The sequence below is a fragment of the Columba livia genome, chromosome 12 (genome assembly GCF_036013475.1).
Source record: "Columba livia isolate bColLiv1 breed racing homer chromosome 12, bColLiv1.pat.W.v2, whole genome shotgun sequence".
NCBI classification, from domain to species: domain Eukaryota; kingdom Metazoa; phylum Chordata; class Aves; order Columbiformes; family Columbidae; genus Columba; species Columba livia.
This window is the reverse complement of record NC_088613.1, coordinates 20,876,928-20,888,753: the sequence shown is the minus strand read 5'-3', so window position 1 is coordinate 20,888,753 and position 11,826 is coordinate 20,876,928.

Below are 11,826 nucleotides of genomic sequence, written 5' to 3'. Positions count from 1 at the left end.
GCATATGCCACCGCAGAGCCGGCAAGGCTGAGCCCAGCCCTGCTGGTGTCCCCGGGGTCTCCTGGGAGCAGGACAGCAGCTGAGCCCTTGCACTGAGCAGCCACCAAGGGAAAGGGGCTGCCCGCTCCCGCGCCCGGGGTGCACAGCGCCTGCTCCCCAGCTCCTGCTGCATCTGGGGGCTGAAGCAGTTTCTAACAACACCCTGCGTCACCCAAAGACACCTTACACCCTTCCCAGGCCCTCTTGTTGTGGAAAAGACTCAGAAACACCCTTCCCAGTCTGCCCGTTGCTTCTGGACACAACATCCCCTTGCTCTGTGCCACAGGCCCTGAAAGAAGCGGTACATACTGTGCAGCACCCGAAATGAGATAAGGGCGCCTCCCTTCCTGCTGGCCCTGCACACTCTGTCTCTGCCCCCGCCAGCCGCTGGGCTCAAGAGCATTAATCCCCTGGTGCAGAGAGGGGGCCAGGGCAGGGTGGCACCCCACCCTCTCTGTCAGCACCCAGCAAGGATGCAACTTGACAGAGGAGGCAAACCATGGGCAGCAGAAGGGGTGAAGCAGAGCCAGGCCCTGAGGCAAAGCAGACAGGGCTGAGCTTTACTCTGGGACCCGGCGGGAACTGACCTGAGCTCCCCCCGCTTCTCAGGGACAAGTCAAGCTCAGCAAGTACCTATGGTGGGGACTTGGGTGACAGCACCAGTCTGGTTAATGCTGCATCACTGTGCTGCGGTGCCCCAAGGGTTAATGTGCCGCAGCAGGAGGTTTCTCAGAAAGGGCTGATTTGTAAAAAAAAAACAAACCAAAACAAAACAAAACACCAAAAAAACCCCTGAGAAGTTGCTGCTGCGCAGAGTGGTGCTTTCCTGGCCTGGCAGGATGCTGCCTGGCCCCAGCGCCCTCCCCTCGGTACCCCTGCACCCTGACACCCCAGCCTGCACAGAGGGGGACAAATGTGGTACTGGGAGGAGGGGGGATGCACACCCACTTCTTCCTCCTTGTCCTTGGTGCAGGTCATGTCTGGGGTGTGGAAGGGGGTGAAATGGGAAGGGGGATGGGGCAGAGTTGAGGGTGAAGATGGGGATGAGTTGGGAATGGGAATGGGGATGGGATGGAATGAGGTGGGGTTGTGAGTAGGATGAGGATGGGGTGGAGGTGAGGTATGAGGATGGGGATGAGGATAGAAATGGGGATGAGATGAAAAGGGGAGGGGGAAAGAAAGGTGGGTGGGATGAGGATCTGTCCCTCTTCTCCCACTGTGCAGGCTGAGCTTCCAGGGCTCCCTCCATCCAGGAGCCTGGCTCAGATCAGGGGCATGGTGGTGAAAAAGTGTTGGGGGACTTGTTGCAGAGAGGGGGAGTGCATGCGTAGCTGATGCTCAATGCAGCATGGTAGGGCAAGCAGCTGCTTGGGAGGGCAATCTGAACAGAGTGAGGCGAGCATAAGAGGTTAGAGGTCCACCCCAGGGTCAGGTGTGTGGGGGGAGACACCCCATATGCATGTTCCTGCCTCCTTCCCAGTTGCAGCCAAAGCAGTTGGCCTTATGCAAGCGTCCCTCCCTGCTCCTCGAACGCTGTGTCCCAGCCCAGCCCAGCCCTGGGGGAGCTTTGCAGATAAACGAGTGGCGGGGATTTTCCACGACCTCTTCAGAGTCCAGTGTTCCCCATGGATCCAGATCAGCTCACACATCCGGCTGGAGTCAGCCTGGCTCAGGCTGCTCAGGACCACTGGGATGCCCAGGGACCCTTTGGGAAGGGAAAGGCACGCTGTGAAATGGAGGTTTCCACTGGAGAGCAGCGTGAGTCACGGCTGCCAGGCCCGGGCAAGCAGTGGCTCGGTGCAGCGGAGGTCTGTGTGCAGCCAGAGCCTGCACAGGGGCAGCAAGCACTGCTTGGGTTCAGCCTCCAGCAGCCTCCTCAGGATACGTGCACAAGTGTCACATGGGTGCTGGCACCCCCTCCCCAGTGGGACACTGCCCAACAGGACAATCCAGAGGACGGGAGATGTGGCCTGAGGATCAGTCAGTGACAAGACTGGGCCACACAGGAATCGTCCCCCAGGAACCCGAGCAGCTGGGTGGATGGGGTTGAGCAGAGGGGCTACCCCGCCATTTCGGGCTGCACCTGGGAACGGGGGGATGCTGAGGGGTGGGAAGATGCTCAGAGCTGGGGGTCCTGGTCCAGCCTGCCTCCTCTCCTGCAGCTCAGCCATACCTGTCTGTCTGCTGTGCCTCAGTTTCCCCTCTGCAGAGTTTCATGTCCACTGGGAAGGGGGTTTCTCCAGGACAAGGCCAGGCTGAGACCCCAGTGCTCCTGCAGGTAGACACCAGCCGGGGATGGGGTTGCAGGGCTGTCGGGATTCAGACCAGGAGGAGGAGAAAGGAGCTGTTTCCAGCACGTGTGTGTCAGGACCAGGCTGCGGCAGAGCTGCTGGCAGGGCTGCCCATGGCGGGCACCCTGCAGCCATGCCCTGCGCCAGCTCTGCCTGCCCGGGGCACTGGCAGCTGCAGGACACAGGCAGAGCCTCCCGGAGCGGCACAGGCAGTCCTTGGGGAGAAGCTGTTGCTGTCTCGGCCTGTACTGTGCCGCCGTTATACAACCACAGGGAACCAGCCCAGACCTGCGCCCTCCGCACGCTGCTGGGATGGGACCCAGCAGTGCTGCCCTGCAGTACCACTGGGGTCTGTGGCCCCCTGGCAGATCATGGAGCTGTTTCCCCCTCCCAGGGGCACTGCCACTGCCTGTCACCCCCACAGTCCTGACAGGATGGAGACCTGCCAGAGCCAGAGCCCAGCCTGCCGCACGGGGCAGGGCTGTGTGCCCGGGGGACGGGGCTCGATGGCGGGGTGGGGACCACGGGCGGGGTCACTGGGGTGGGTACACCGTGTTCCCTGGTTGTTTGTGGTCCCCAGCATCCTGCCCTGACACCCAGGCACAGGCATCTGCGGGTGTCAGGAAGTGATATAAACAGTAGGCAGTCTCCAGGCAGCGGGACCGCGGGCAGCGCTGGCACAGCAGCTGTGCAGGGTGCACCGCACACCACGCTGACGCTGCCACCACCACCTGCCCTCAGCCGCGGCACCTCTCCCCGCCGCTCTGGGGACTGCTGAAGGGAGCGAGCGGAGTGTTTCTACCCGGGTCTCCTCCTTTCCACCCTCAGGTGTCCTCCCTGCACCCTCATGGACCGCAGGATGATTTTTCCCATTGAGAAAAATTTTTAAAATGCCCTGAACACCTACATGATTTGTGGCACATGGGCTGCAGCCATGTCCTCATCTTCATCAAATACTATGATCTGGTGAGGCAGTTGGTCCAGCTGTCCCTAAAGGTCCCTGAGTGTGGCACAGGGGTGTTGTGCTTTGGGGAGCCGGCAGCACTGGCTGCCCTCTCAGCCCCAGCCAGCTGGAGAAAGGGGACCTGAGAGACGAGCCATCTGCCTGCAGTCTGCTGTGGGTCAGCACACGGAGAGCCACAGCTTTGTCCCCGTGGCGAGGTGCCTTTGTGTGCTGGGATGACCCTCCCAGGGCTGGGACAGTGGTGGGAGCTGCTGTTGTGCAGCTGCAAAAAGGATCTCAGCTTCCCAGACAGCCCCAAGGACCAACAGCCCCAGGGAGCTGAGCTTAGAGGAGGGGCGAAAAAGGAGAGGGAAGGAGATGGCGTTTGAGGGTTGTATTAAAGACAAGTGGGAGACGGTGTTGAACGACAGCATCGATTACAAGAGGAGCTGAGGAAGGTGGAAACCTGCAGGATCATGCTGGAGAGTGAAAAGAGTGCACAGGACAAATAAACAACCTGAGATTCCCCCTGCCTGTCGTGTCAGAACCAGCGTGACAGCTCCGCAGGGTTAATGGGATCTATTAGAGGCGATACGGAGGCTGCTAAGCAGTAAACTGTTCGTGAGAAAATGAACTTCCTCATTCCTGCCAAAAAAGGGAGTTTCATTTAGAACACACAGCACCAGAACAAACAAATCAATTAGAAAGAACAAGTTTTTGAACCCAGACAAACACCCCAGGGACCCAGAAGGATTTCGTGTAGGAAGAGCCATGCTTGGAGCAAACACTTCCACCCAGGGGACTGCCACATAATGAATGAGCAAAGGGAGTTTAAGAAGGTGCCAGGGATTAGCCAGGATTTAGGGGCCTCGGGGACTTGGCCAATTTGCTTTAATTGATCATTAGAAATGGCACAATTCCCAGGAAAATCCGTGTGGGAAATTCAGGCGTCCAGACTCTGGAAGGACTTTACTGGGGCTTACAAGAGGGTGCAAGTCACAGAGGGGTTGTCTCCACCTCAGAAGGGGGCACAGACACTCTGAGCACAAGCAGCTTGGTTTGTCTCACGCCCCACCGGGGGCTGCCCACAGCCTGGCTCTGCCTCAGCCCCCTGCCCGGCTCTCTGCCTGCACAGGCAAGTGCCACCCTGTCCTGCCCCAGCGACGACACCGGGAGGCAGCCCCAGGGCAGAACAGAAGGGCACGGGCTGATCTGCACCCTGGGGAGGCTGACTTCTCCGTCCTGTCCTTCCACGCCCCAGTGCCACCCCAAACCCAGGACTCCCTATGGGGAAGGCACAGACAGCTGGCTGGTGACCTCGGTATGGCTGATGCTGGGGGCAGCTCTGTGCCAGGTTTACACCGTCCTCAAACACTGCCATGGAAATTTCCCCTGAGCTCAGCACTCAGGTTTCCCTGGTTGTTGTTTGAGGTCTGTCCTGCCAGCCTTCCCAACCCTGTCAATGATTACCCAGGACAGAGGTTGCCCAAGAGCCACTGGGACAGGAACAGATCAGGCGCGATGTCCCTGAACAAACACAAACAGCCCTGGCCAGGGCAGGGTGCCAGCCCCCGCCTTCTGCAACACCCTTTGCTGACACAGCCGGTGGCATGCGAGGCCACCCCCCCTTCCTTGTCACCCAAGGGTGATCTGCTGCAGTTGGGACAGACAAGACACCCCAGAGGAGTCCGACCCTCCTCCCTGCCCCCACAAACCCAGGATCCATCACAACAGTGGATCAGCCATGACAGCTCCATGTGCTCCTGGAGGAGATGCTCTCTGGCAGAGATGGTGGTGTGGCAGCGCTGTCCTGTAAATACCGCTATCACCTCCTACGTGCCGTGCGTGTTTGCCCAGGCAGGCGTGGCGGGGAGTAGGGCACCCGATGACCGCTCGGGTACCATACAAGGAGAGGAATCCGGGCACAGGGCACACCCCACTCCCTGCCCTGGCATCACCCTGGAAAACTCACAGCAGCCCCCGCACTGCAGAACAGCCGCGGCTCAGCCCTTGCTTGAGACTGGCTGCCAGCATGGTGGACAGCGCCATGCAATGGCTGGTCCATGGCCCCTGTCCTGTTCGGGGACCTGGAGGTGGCAGCGAAGGCACCGATAACCCCAGTAGGGTCAGGCAGCAGGTCAACCACCATGAATTGACTTTCCTATCATCTGACCTTGTCATGAGGAAATAGCCACCCAGCTCATGTACGCCAGATTTCCAGGGCCCTGTCTGGCTGGGATGGTGCCTGTGAAGGGGAATAGAGCCCTGGAGCCCACAGTGCTTGAGCAGCTGCCTTGGGAACCTGCTTCTAACCCCATCTCTGCTGCCCTGAGGCTGGACTAGGACCAGCCAGGGCTCCTGACCTACTCTTTCCCATCCCACTCCATGGACCCCCTAGGAAATCCTCCACTCACAGGGTGTGTGCCCTGGCCAAAGAAGGAAGGGTGGTGTGGGGCTTCTTTGCACCCTAAGATGGAGGACAGCACAAAAAACAGCTGCCTCACCACTGCAATGCTTGCAGTGCAGCCTCGTCCTCTGTGTCCCTCAGGAAGCGAGTTGCTCTGCCCTTCCAGCATGGGAGGGTTGATGGCATTTCCATGCCCTGACACCCCCATCTCACCGCAGCTCAGCAGCCCCTGTGCAGGCAGGGTGTCCCTCAGGCTCCTGCTCCAAACTGGGCAGAGCAGATCCTGCAAGACGGACGCGGTTGGGGCTGCAGAGGCACTTCCAGCGAGCAGCCTTCCCTGCAGCCAGCAGGGTCACCGGCCGCTGCTGCACAGGCAGAGATAAGGGCCCCTGGAGTTGGCTGGCGATGCCGCTCAGCTTTCGAGCATGTTTGTTTTGTCTGAGCCTTCTTCCACCCCGTGCAACCACACGTGGCAGGCAAAGCCATCATCCGCTACCCAGGCTCTGCCTGCTGAAGCTGTCTGCTGTAATCCCATTGGGGTTAAGGGTTGGCTCCGAAGCAGGAGATCTCATGGGCTGTGGGATCACAAGCTGGAGTCCCCACCATGGATTTTGGTCTTTGCTTTTTGCTGTGGAACTCCCCTGGTATTTCAGAGAAGGGATCCCCAGGTGAAAAGCACCATCAGTCCCGCTTGCTGCAGTGAGCACCAGGGGCACCCAGGTCTTGGAGGAGGTGGCAAAACATGGTCTGCAAGAAGCTGCCTCCCTCCTGGAGGATGTGTGGTCTCTGTTTGTACTTGCATCAGTGCAAAGCAGTGTGGCATTTCCATCCTTTCCCCTCTGTCCCCAGAGAAACTTATCCCTGAACCTGTCCATACTCTCTGCTCAATCATTTTGGTAATTCTTTCATGCCCACAACACGCACTGGTAAGGTCAAAGATAGTACTTGGCCACCCTTGAGCCAAACACAGCTAAAACTGTCTGAGAGATCACGGAGGCATGAGATGGGGCTCCTGACCTGTGAGGAACATGCCAGGGCTCTGGAATGTGAAACATCAGTGTGATACCATTTTTAAGCAGCACACTCCAGCACAAGCATCGCTGCCTGCCCAAGCCACGCTACTTCTGCTGCACAAACAGCCTCTGCTGCCCCACACTTGTGGGATAAGACCCACAAGGATGCTCAAGCCTGGGCACTGCAGGCAGGCAGGACAGTCTGTGTGTGCTGGAGCCCTCCCTGCAGCACCCCAAAGCGCTCCCCAGCACAGGGTAACCAAGGGTGGCACAGGCTGTGCGGTGGCAGGGACATTGCTTCTGGGTTGGTGCCACAAGAGGATGCTCCCAGGGGCAGGAGGGGAGGTGTGTGGGGCAGTGGGAGCTGCCAGGCATGGGGCAGGGGGCTGCCGCCTTGCTAGTACCCTGTTACTCATTCTCCAGGAGGGCGACCTTTGGATCATGGAAAGTTCGTGTTTCGGGGAGGGTGGAGGTGAAGACAGAGTCCAGGCTCGGATCTGGCTTGTTCACCTTCCCTCAGCTGGGGTGACTGTTGGCCTGGGGATGCCCGTTTGCAGGCCTAGGGCAAATGCATTATGCAGGCGGCTCGTGCATCGCCTCCAGCAGCAAGCCCATACATCAGGAGGCCTTCGTTAGCCCTGTTGTTCACTCATGTCCCCCTCAGGCTGGGCTAAGCCAAGGAGGGGGATCAGACCCCTGCAACCCATGTGCAGGATGAACTACTGTGAGCGTGGGGCATGTGGAGCCCTGGCTCTGTCTTGGGAGAGCTCATCCTGGGCAGGAGAGCAGCTGGGTCTCTCCAGGCTGTCTCCATCCCAGTATCAACCCCACATCAGTCCCCTTGGCTGTGCTCACATGGCCACAGCAGCAGCCCCTGCCCTGTGCTTGGCAGTGGGGAGGGATTGCTGGGCACTGCAGCTGCTTGTTGGCCACCTTGGCTCCCAGCTGGGACCGGCTTCCTACCATGGAGGCTCCAATTAAACCAATTTCTTGGACGTCTTCAGCCATGCAGGAGTCAGAGGCTTTGTAGTTGTGTGGCCCCTTGGGCCACCCTCGGGGTCTCCCTGTTCCACAGTGCCCTCCCCATTCCCAGGGCAGCACCTGCTCTCTTGTATAACCCGTGGCCCCGATCCCCTGGGGCAGTGCTGCCGCTGGCCACGCTGCTCACCACAAGCCTTATTGGGAACATATCCCAGTGGGGGCCGAGCACTGGGGACTGTCCCGGCCTTGCCAGGCAAAAACAATGCAGCACCATGCTGGGATGAGAGACAGAGGTGCCTCTGAAGCTGCCGCCTGTCCCGGGTCCTGATGGTGCCAGCCTGCTGTGCCCAGGAGCCGTGGCGCTGAGCAAAGTGGCACATCAAAGCCCTTCTTGCCTCAGCTCCCCACTGCCCCCAGCCCGGCACAAAGAGAGGATTTGGCTGGGGACTGGCAGGGAAGGTGGGGAGGCAGGGCCAGGGCCCCTGCAGGTCTTGGGCTGGGGCTCAGGGACCTGCCAGCCCTGGCTGTGGGGGGAAGCGAGCATCTTCCTGCTCCAAGCACCCCCTTCCACCTGCCAGAGCTCAGCCCCAGCACATAACAACTATTCAGAGTGGTCACGGTGGAGTATGGAAGGGAGCATCCACATGGGAACGCAGCAGAGAGGGATCTACACTAACACGAGTGTATTTTGAGGCCCCAGCGCAGCAACCTCCTGGGGCTGTGACTCCAAGCAGACAGACCCAAAGGTGTCCCCACGCCGGGTGGGACAGTGCGTGGACACACGCCTGGTCCCGGTCCCAGCCTGTGGCACAGGGGCAGAGCTGGGGCAGCAGGGACATGAGCTGGGGCGGGCAGATAGAGCCTGTTTGTTGGTGGTGGGGCTGCTGCTGACACTGGTGTCACTGGCACCGCGGGAGACTGCACCCACACAGCCCTGCACCCACACGCATGTGCCTCGGGGCACATGCACGCCTCATGCTCAGAGGGACCAAAGCCTCTTTGTCCCCCGGGCAGCCTCCGGGATGGCTAAAGGCTCCAGAAATGCAAGTAAGACCCTGCTGCAAGGGAACAGGGTGTAAGCAGCTTGGCTGCCCATGACAGCATTTTGGGGATTCAGGTCCAGCAGCACGTATAGGGTAGAAATCGTTGGTGCTGATATCATCCAGATTCCTGGCCCCCGTGCAGCCTGGGGTCCTGGGGACTGAAGGCGGGGAGGGAGGTGGGGGGGGCAGAATCCCCACACGGGTGCTGCAAAGAGCCAGAATAGGAAAACACTGAGCAAAAAGCTGCCTGCACGCTCTGGCAGACGCAGTAATTATTGTTATTACAATAACAATAACAGTAACAATAACAGCTACTGCTCGCTGCAGTTGCATCACTGCTGGCATCTTCGTCATTCTCATTTCACTTAGAAACTGCCGCCCTGAGGGCAGGAAGCGCAATGGGCGGGGGAACCCACCCTGAGCAAGAGCTTGTCCTGCGGTCTGTCCCCTCTCTCCAAGGGACCAACAGCCGGGGACTCTGCCTTATTGCCTGCAGTTGCCTTACTGTCTGTGTTGAAAAGGACAGATAGACGGGGCTGGAGATGGACGGACAGCTCCAAAGCACCCTGCTGATCCAGGGCTGTGCCTCTTCCCTGGGTGGCTCCCGAGCACCCTGCCAGGAGCTCGCCCCATCCCCAGGGGCCTGGCAGGTTGTAATTTGGGGGACAGCCAGGGCAGGTGTCACCATCCAGAGCTCTGTCGCTGCCAGGGAGGATGTCCCGCTCATGAGAAGGGAGCACACCAGCTCTCCTCCCAGCCCAGCAAACCTTACCATTAACAGAAGGATTACTAGGGAATTAGGGGTCTGGGCAGTAAGCAGGTCTGGTCTGCGAGCTGCTGAGAGACGGGGATTACCCTGGGACAGAGGCTCAGCGCCAGCATCTCTCCAGCCAGAGCCAGTGCTGCCAGAGAGCTGAGCCCCATGAGTGCTGTCACCGAGCCCAGCTGAGCCTGGCCTCTGCTCCCTTCAGGAAGCTGAAGCAGGGATGCACGCCTCTCTCCCTTGATGTCACCTGCCTGTCCTTGACCTCCAGGTCCCAGAGGGGTCCTACTGCATGGCTGGGGCTTCCCTCTCTGCTAGAGACCAAGACAGGGATGTCAAATCTCCTGTTGTGGTGGAGCAGTGCCTGGGAACCAATATTGCACAAAAGTCTACCAGCTGCACTGGGCAAAGGGAAACAATCCCCAGCTTCCCGTAACTGCTCACTCTTCCCTGATTTCACACTTACGAGAAGGACACAGGCACGCAGCACAGGCAGCCTGCACCCAGCAAAGGCCGCCCATCCCCGCTGCTCTGCTCTCATTGCCTTTGCCCCAGGCTGCTTGCTTCCTCTGGGGTGCCATGGGGTTGGAAAGCAGCCAGAGCCTGGAGCCAGGCAACCGCTGTTCCTTACAGGCCTGAGCCCCAGGAGCGCTCCGAAGCATTTCTGGACAGCCCCAGCTCTGTCCTGATGCATGCAGTGGAGCCAAGGTGGTGCTCACACGTTTTCTGCTGAATGCCGCTGCAGCACTATGCAGAGGGGAAGAAAGTCCTTCTCACCCAGAGAGCAAATCCCTCCTCTGAGCTGGGCCTGGATTACACTAAGGGGATTGCTGCAGCAGCAGGTCTGCCTGGGAGCCCTCCCCGCCACCCTGGGGCTGCCATGTCACGCTGAGCGGGGAAGAAGCACGTGTGCAGGGACATGTGTGCATACATGGAGACCCTGCACCAGGACTGGGCCTCCCGCTGGTACCCAAATCACTGAGGCTGTTACCTCTTGGCACTTTTGTATCGGGGAAACAGAGAAGCAACATGTCATTTTAACAGCTCTGACATGGTAGTGCCAACGCTCTCCTGATACATCCCAGCCCTGCACAAAATGTGCTTGTTATCAAAAGACAAGCTCTGTTGTAAAGTTTCTACGCAGCTACATTCCATCTTCCCTGGTCCTGAATCTCAGCAGCTCCCCATCCACCCCATTCATCTCTGCCAGCTCCCCTCATCCCTGGCACAAAAGCTCTGCTGCTGGTGAGCCATGGACATCTCCAGCAAAGCCGAGCAGGCAGGCAGCGAGTGAGCCTGACTCTGCACGCGTGCTGGATGTGATTAGTCAACTAGAGGCTGCTGAGAATGTCATGGCTGCACCATGAGAAAGCTGTTATACTAATTAATCCAGCCAGCACCTTGGGGATGGGTTAGATCTTCCACAGCTGTCGGCGAGAGAAGATGCCCCTGCAAGTGAGTGGGTCCCTAACCAGCACCCAGCTCTGGCAGCCAGCGTGGCTGTCCCTGGAATGCATCCCTGCCCCACGGCTTGGGGTGACCCACTTCTGCCCAGGGCTGGAAGAAGGGTCCCCTGCTCCTCTTCCACTTCAGCTCTGACATGGGCAGTCAAGAGGGGCCAGGAACTGGGGTGGGAAGATGAGGGGCTTGTTTCATGTGGTGCTTTGAAGCCCCCGGCCATCTGATCCGCCCCTGCTGTGGGCCAGCCGCCTGGTGTGCTCATCCCTGCGGCATCCGGGGCAGTGGGTGCCAGGAGCCCAGCACAGTGCTATATAAGTCCATCATATCTGCTCTCTGCCTGCTGCTCCCATCACAGTGGCAAACAGGCATCAGGCCAAAAATGCCATTCCCTTCCTACCTCCCCAGGGCAGCAGGCCTGATGGAGCTGGAAAGCTCATGGGGAAGGCTGGTGAGAGAAACTGAACCCTGAAGGCGGCCTGCTTCCACTGCTCGCAGCCTCTCCCACCACATCCCATCACCGGGATGGGTTCCACTATTGATGGGTTATCCACTGCAGTGGCTCGGCCAGCTCTGCAGGCTTGCCTTCAGCCACCTCCTCCTCCTCCCATGTGCCTGCAAGCTGCTTCTGAGCACCTTGCTCTGCTCACCAGCTCTCACACCTTCCACCACCCTCCGTGAGCCCGAGAGCTGCTAAGGCAGCACAGAGCCAGCTCCTCCAGGGCAGCATCCAGAGATGGGTCCTCAGCACTGAGGTAGGATCCAGCCCTCTAAAGCATCCAGGCGTCCACATGTCTTGGTTGGCCATCATTTGGAAGTGAGGAACACGTGCTCACATGTACCAACCAAGGTATTAGTGCCCAGATGGGCTGAGGAAGAAGCTGAAGG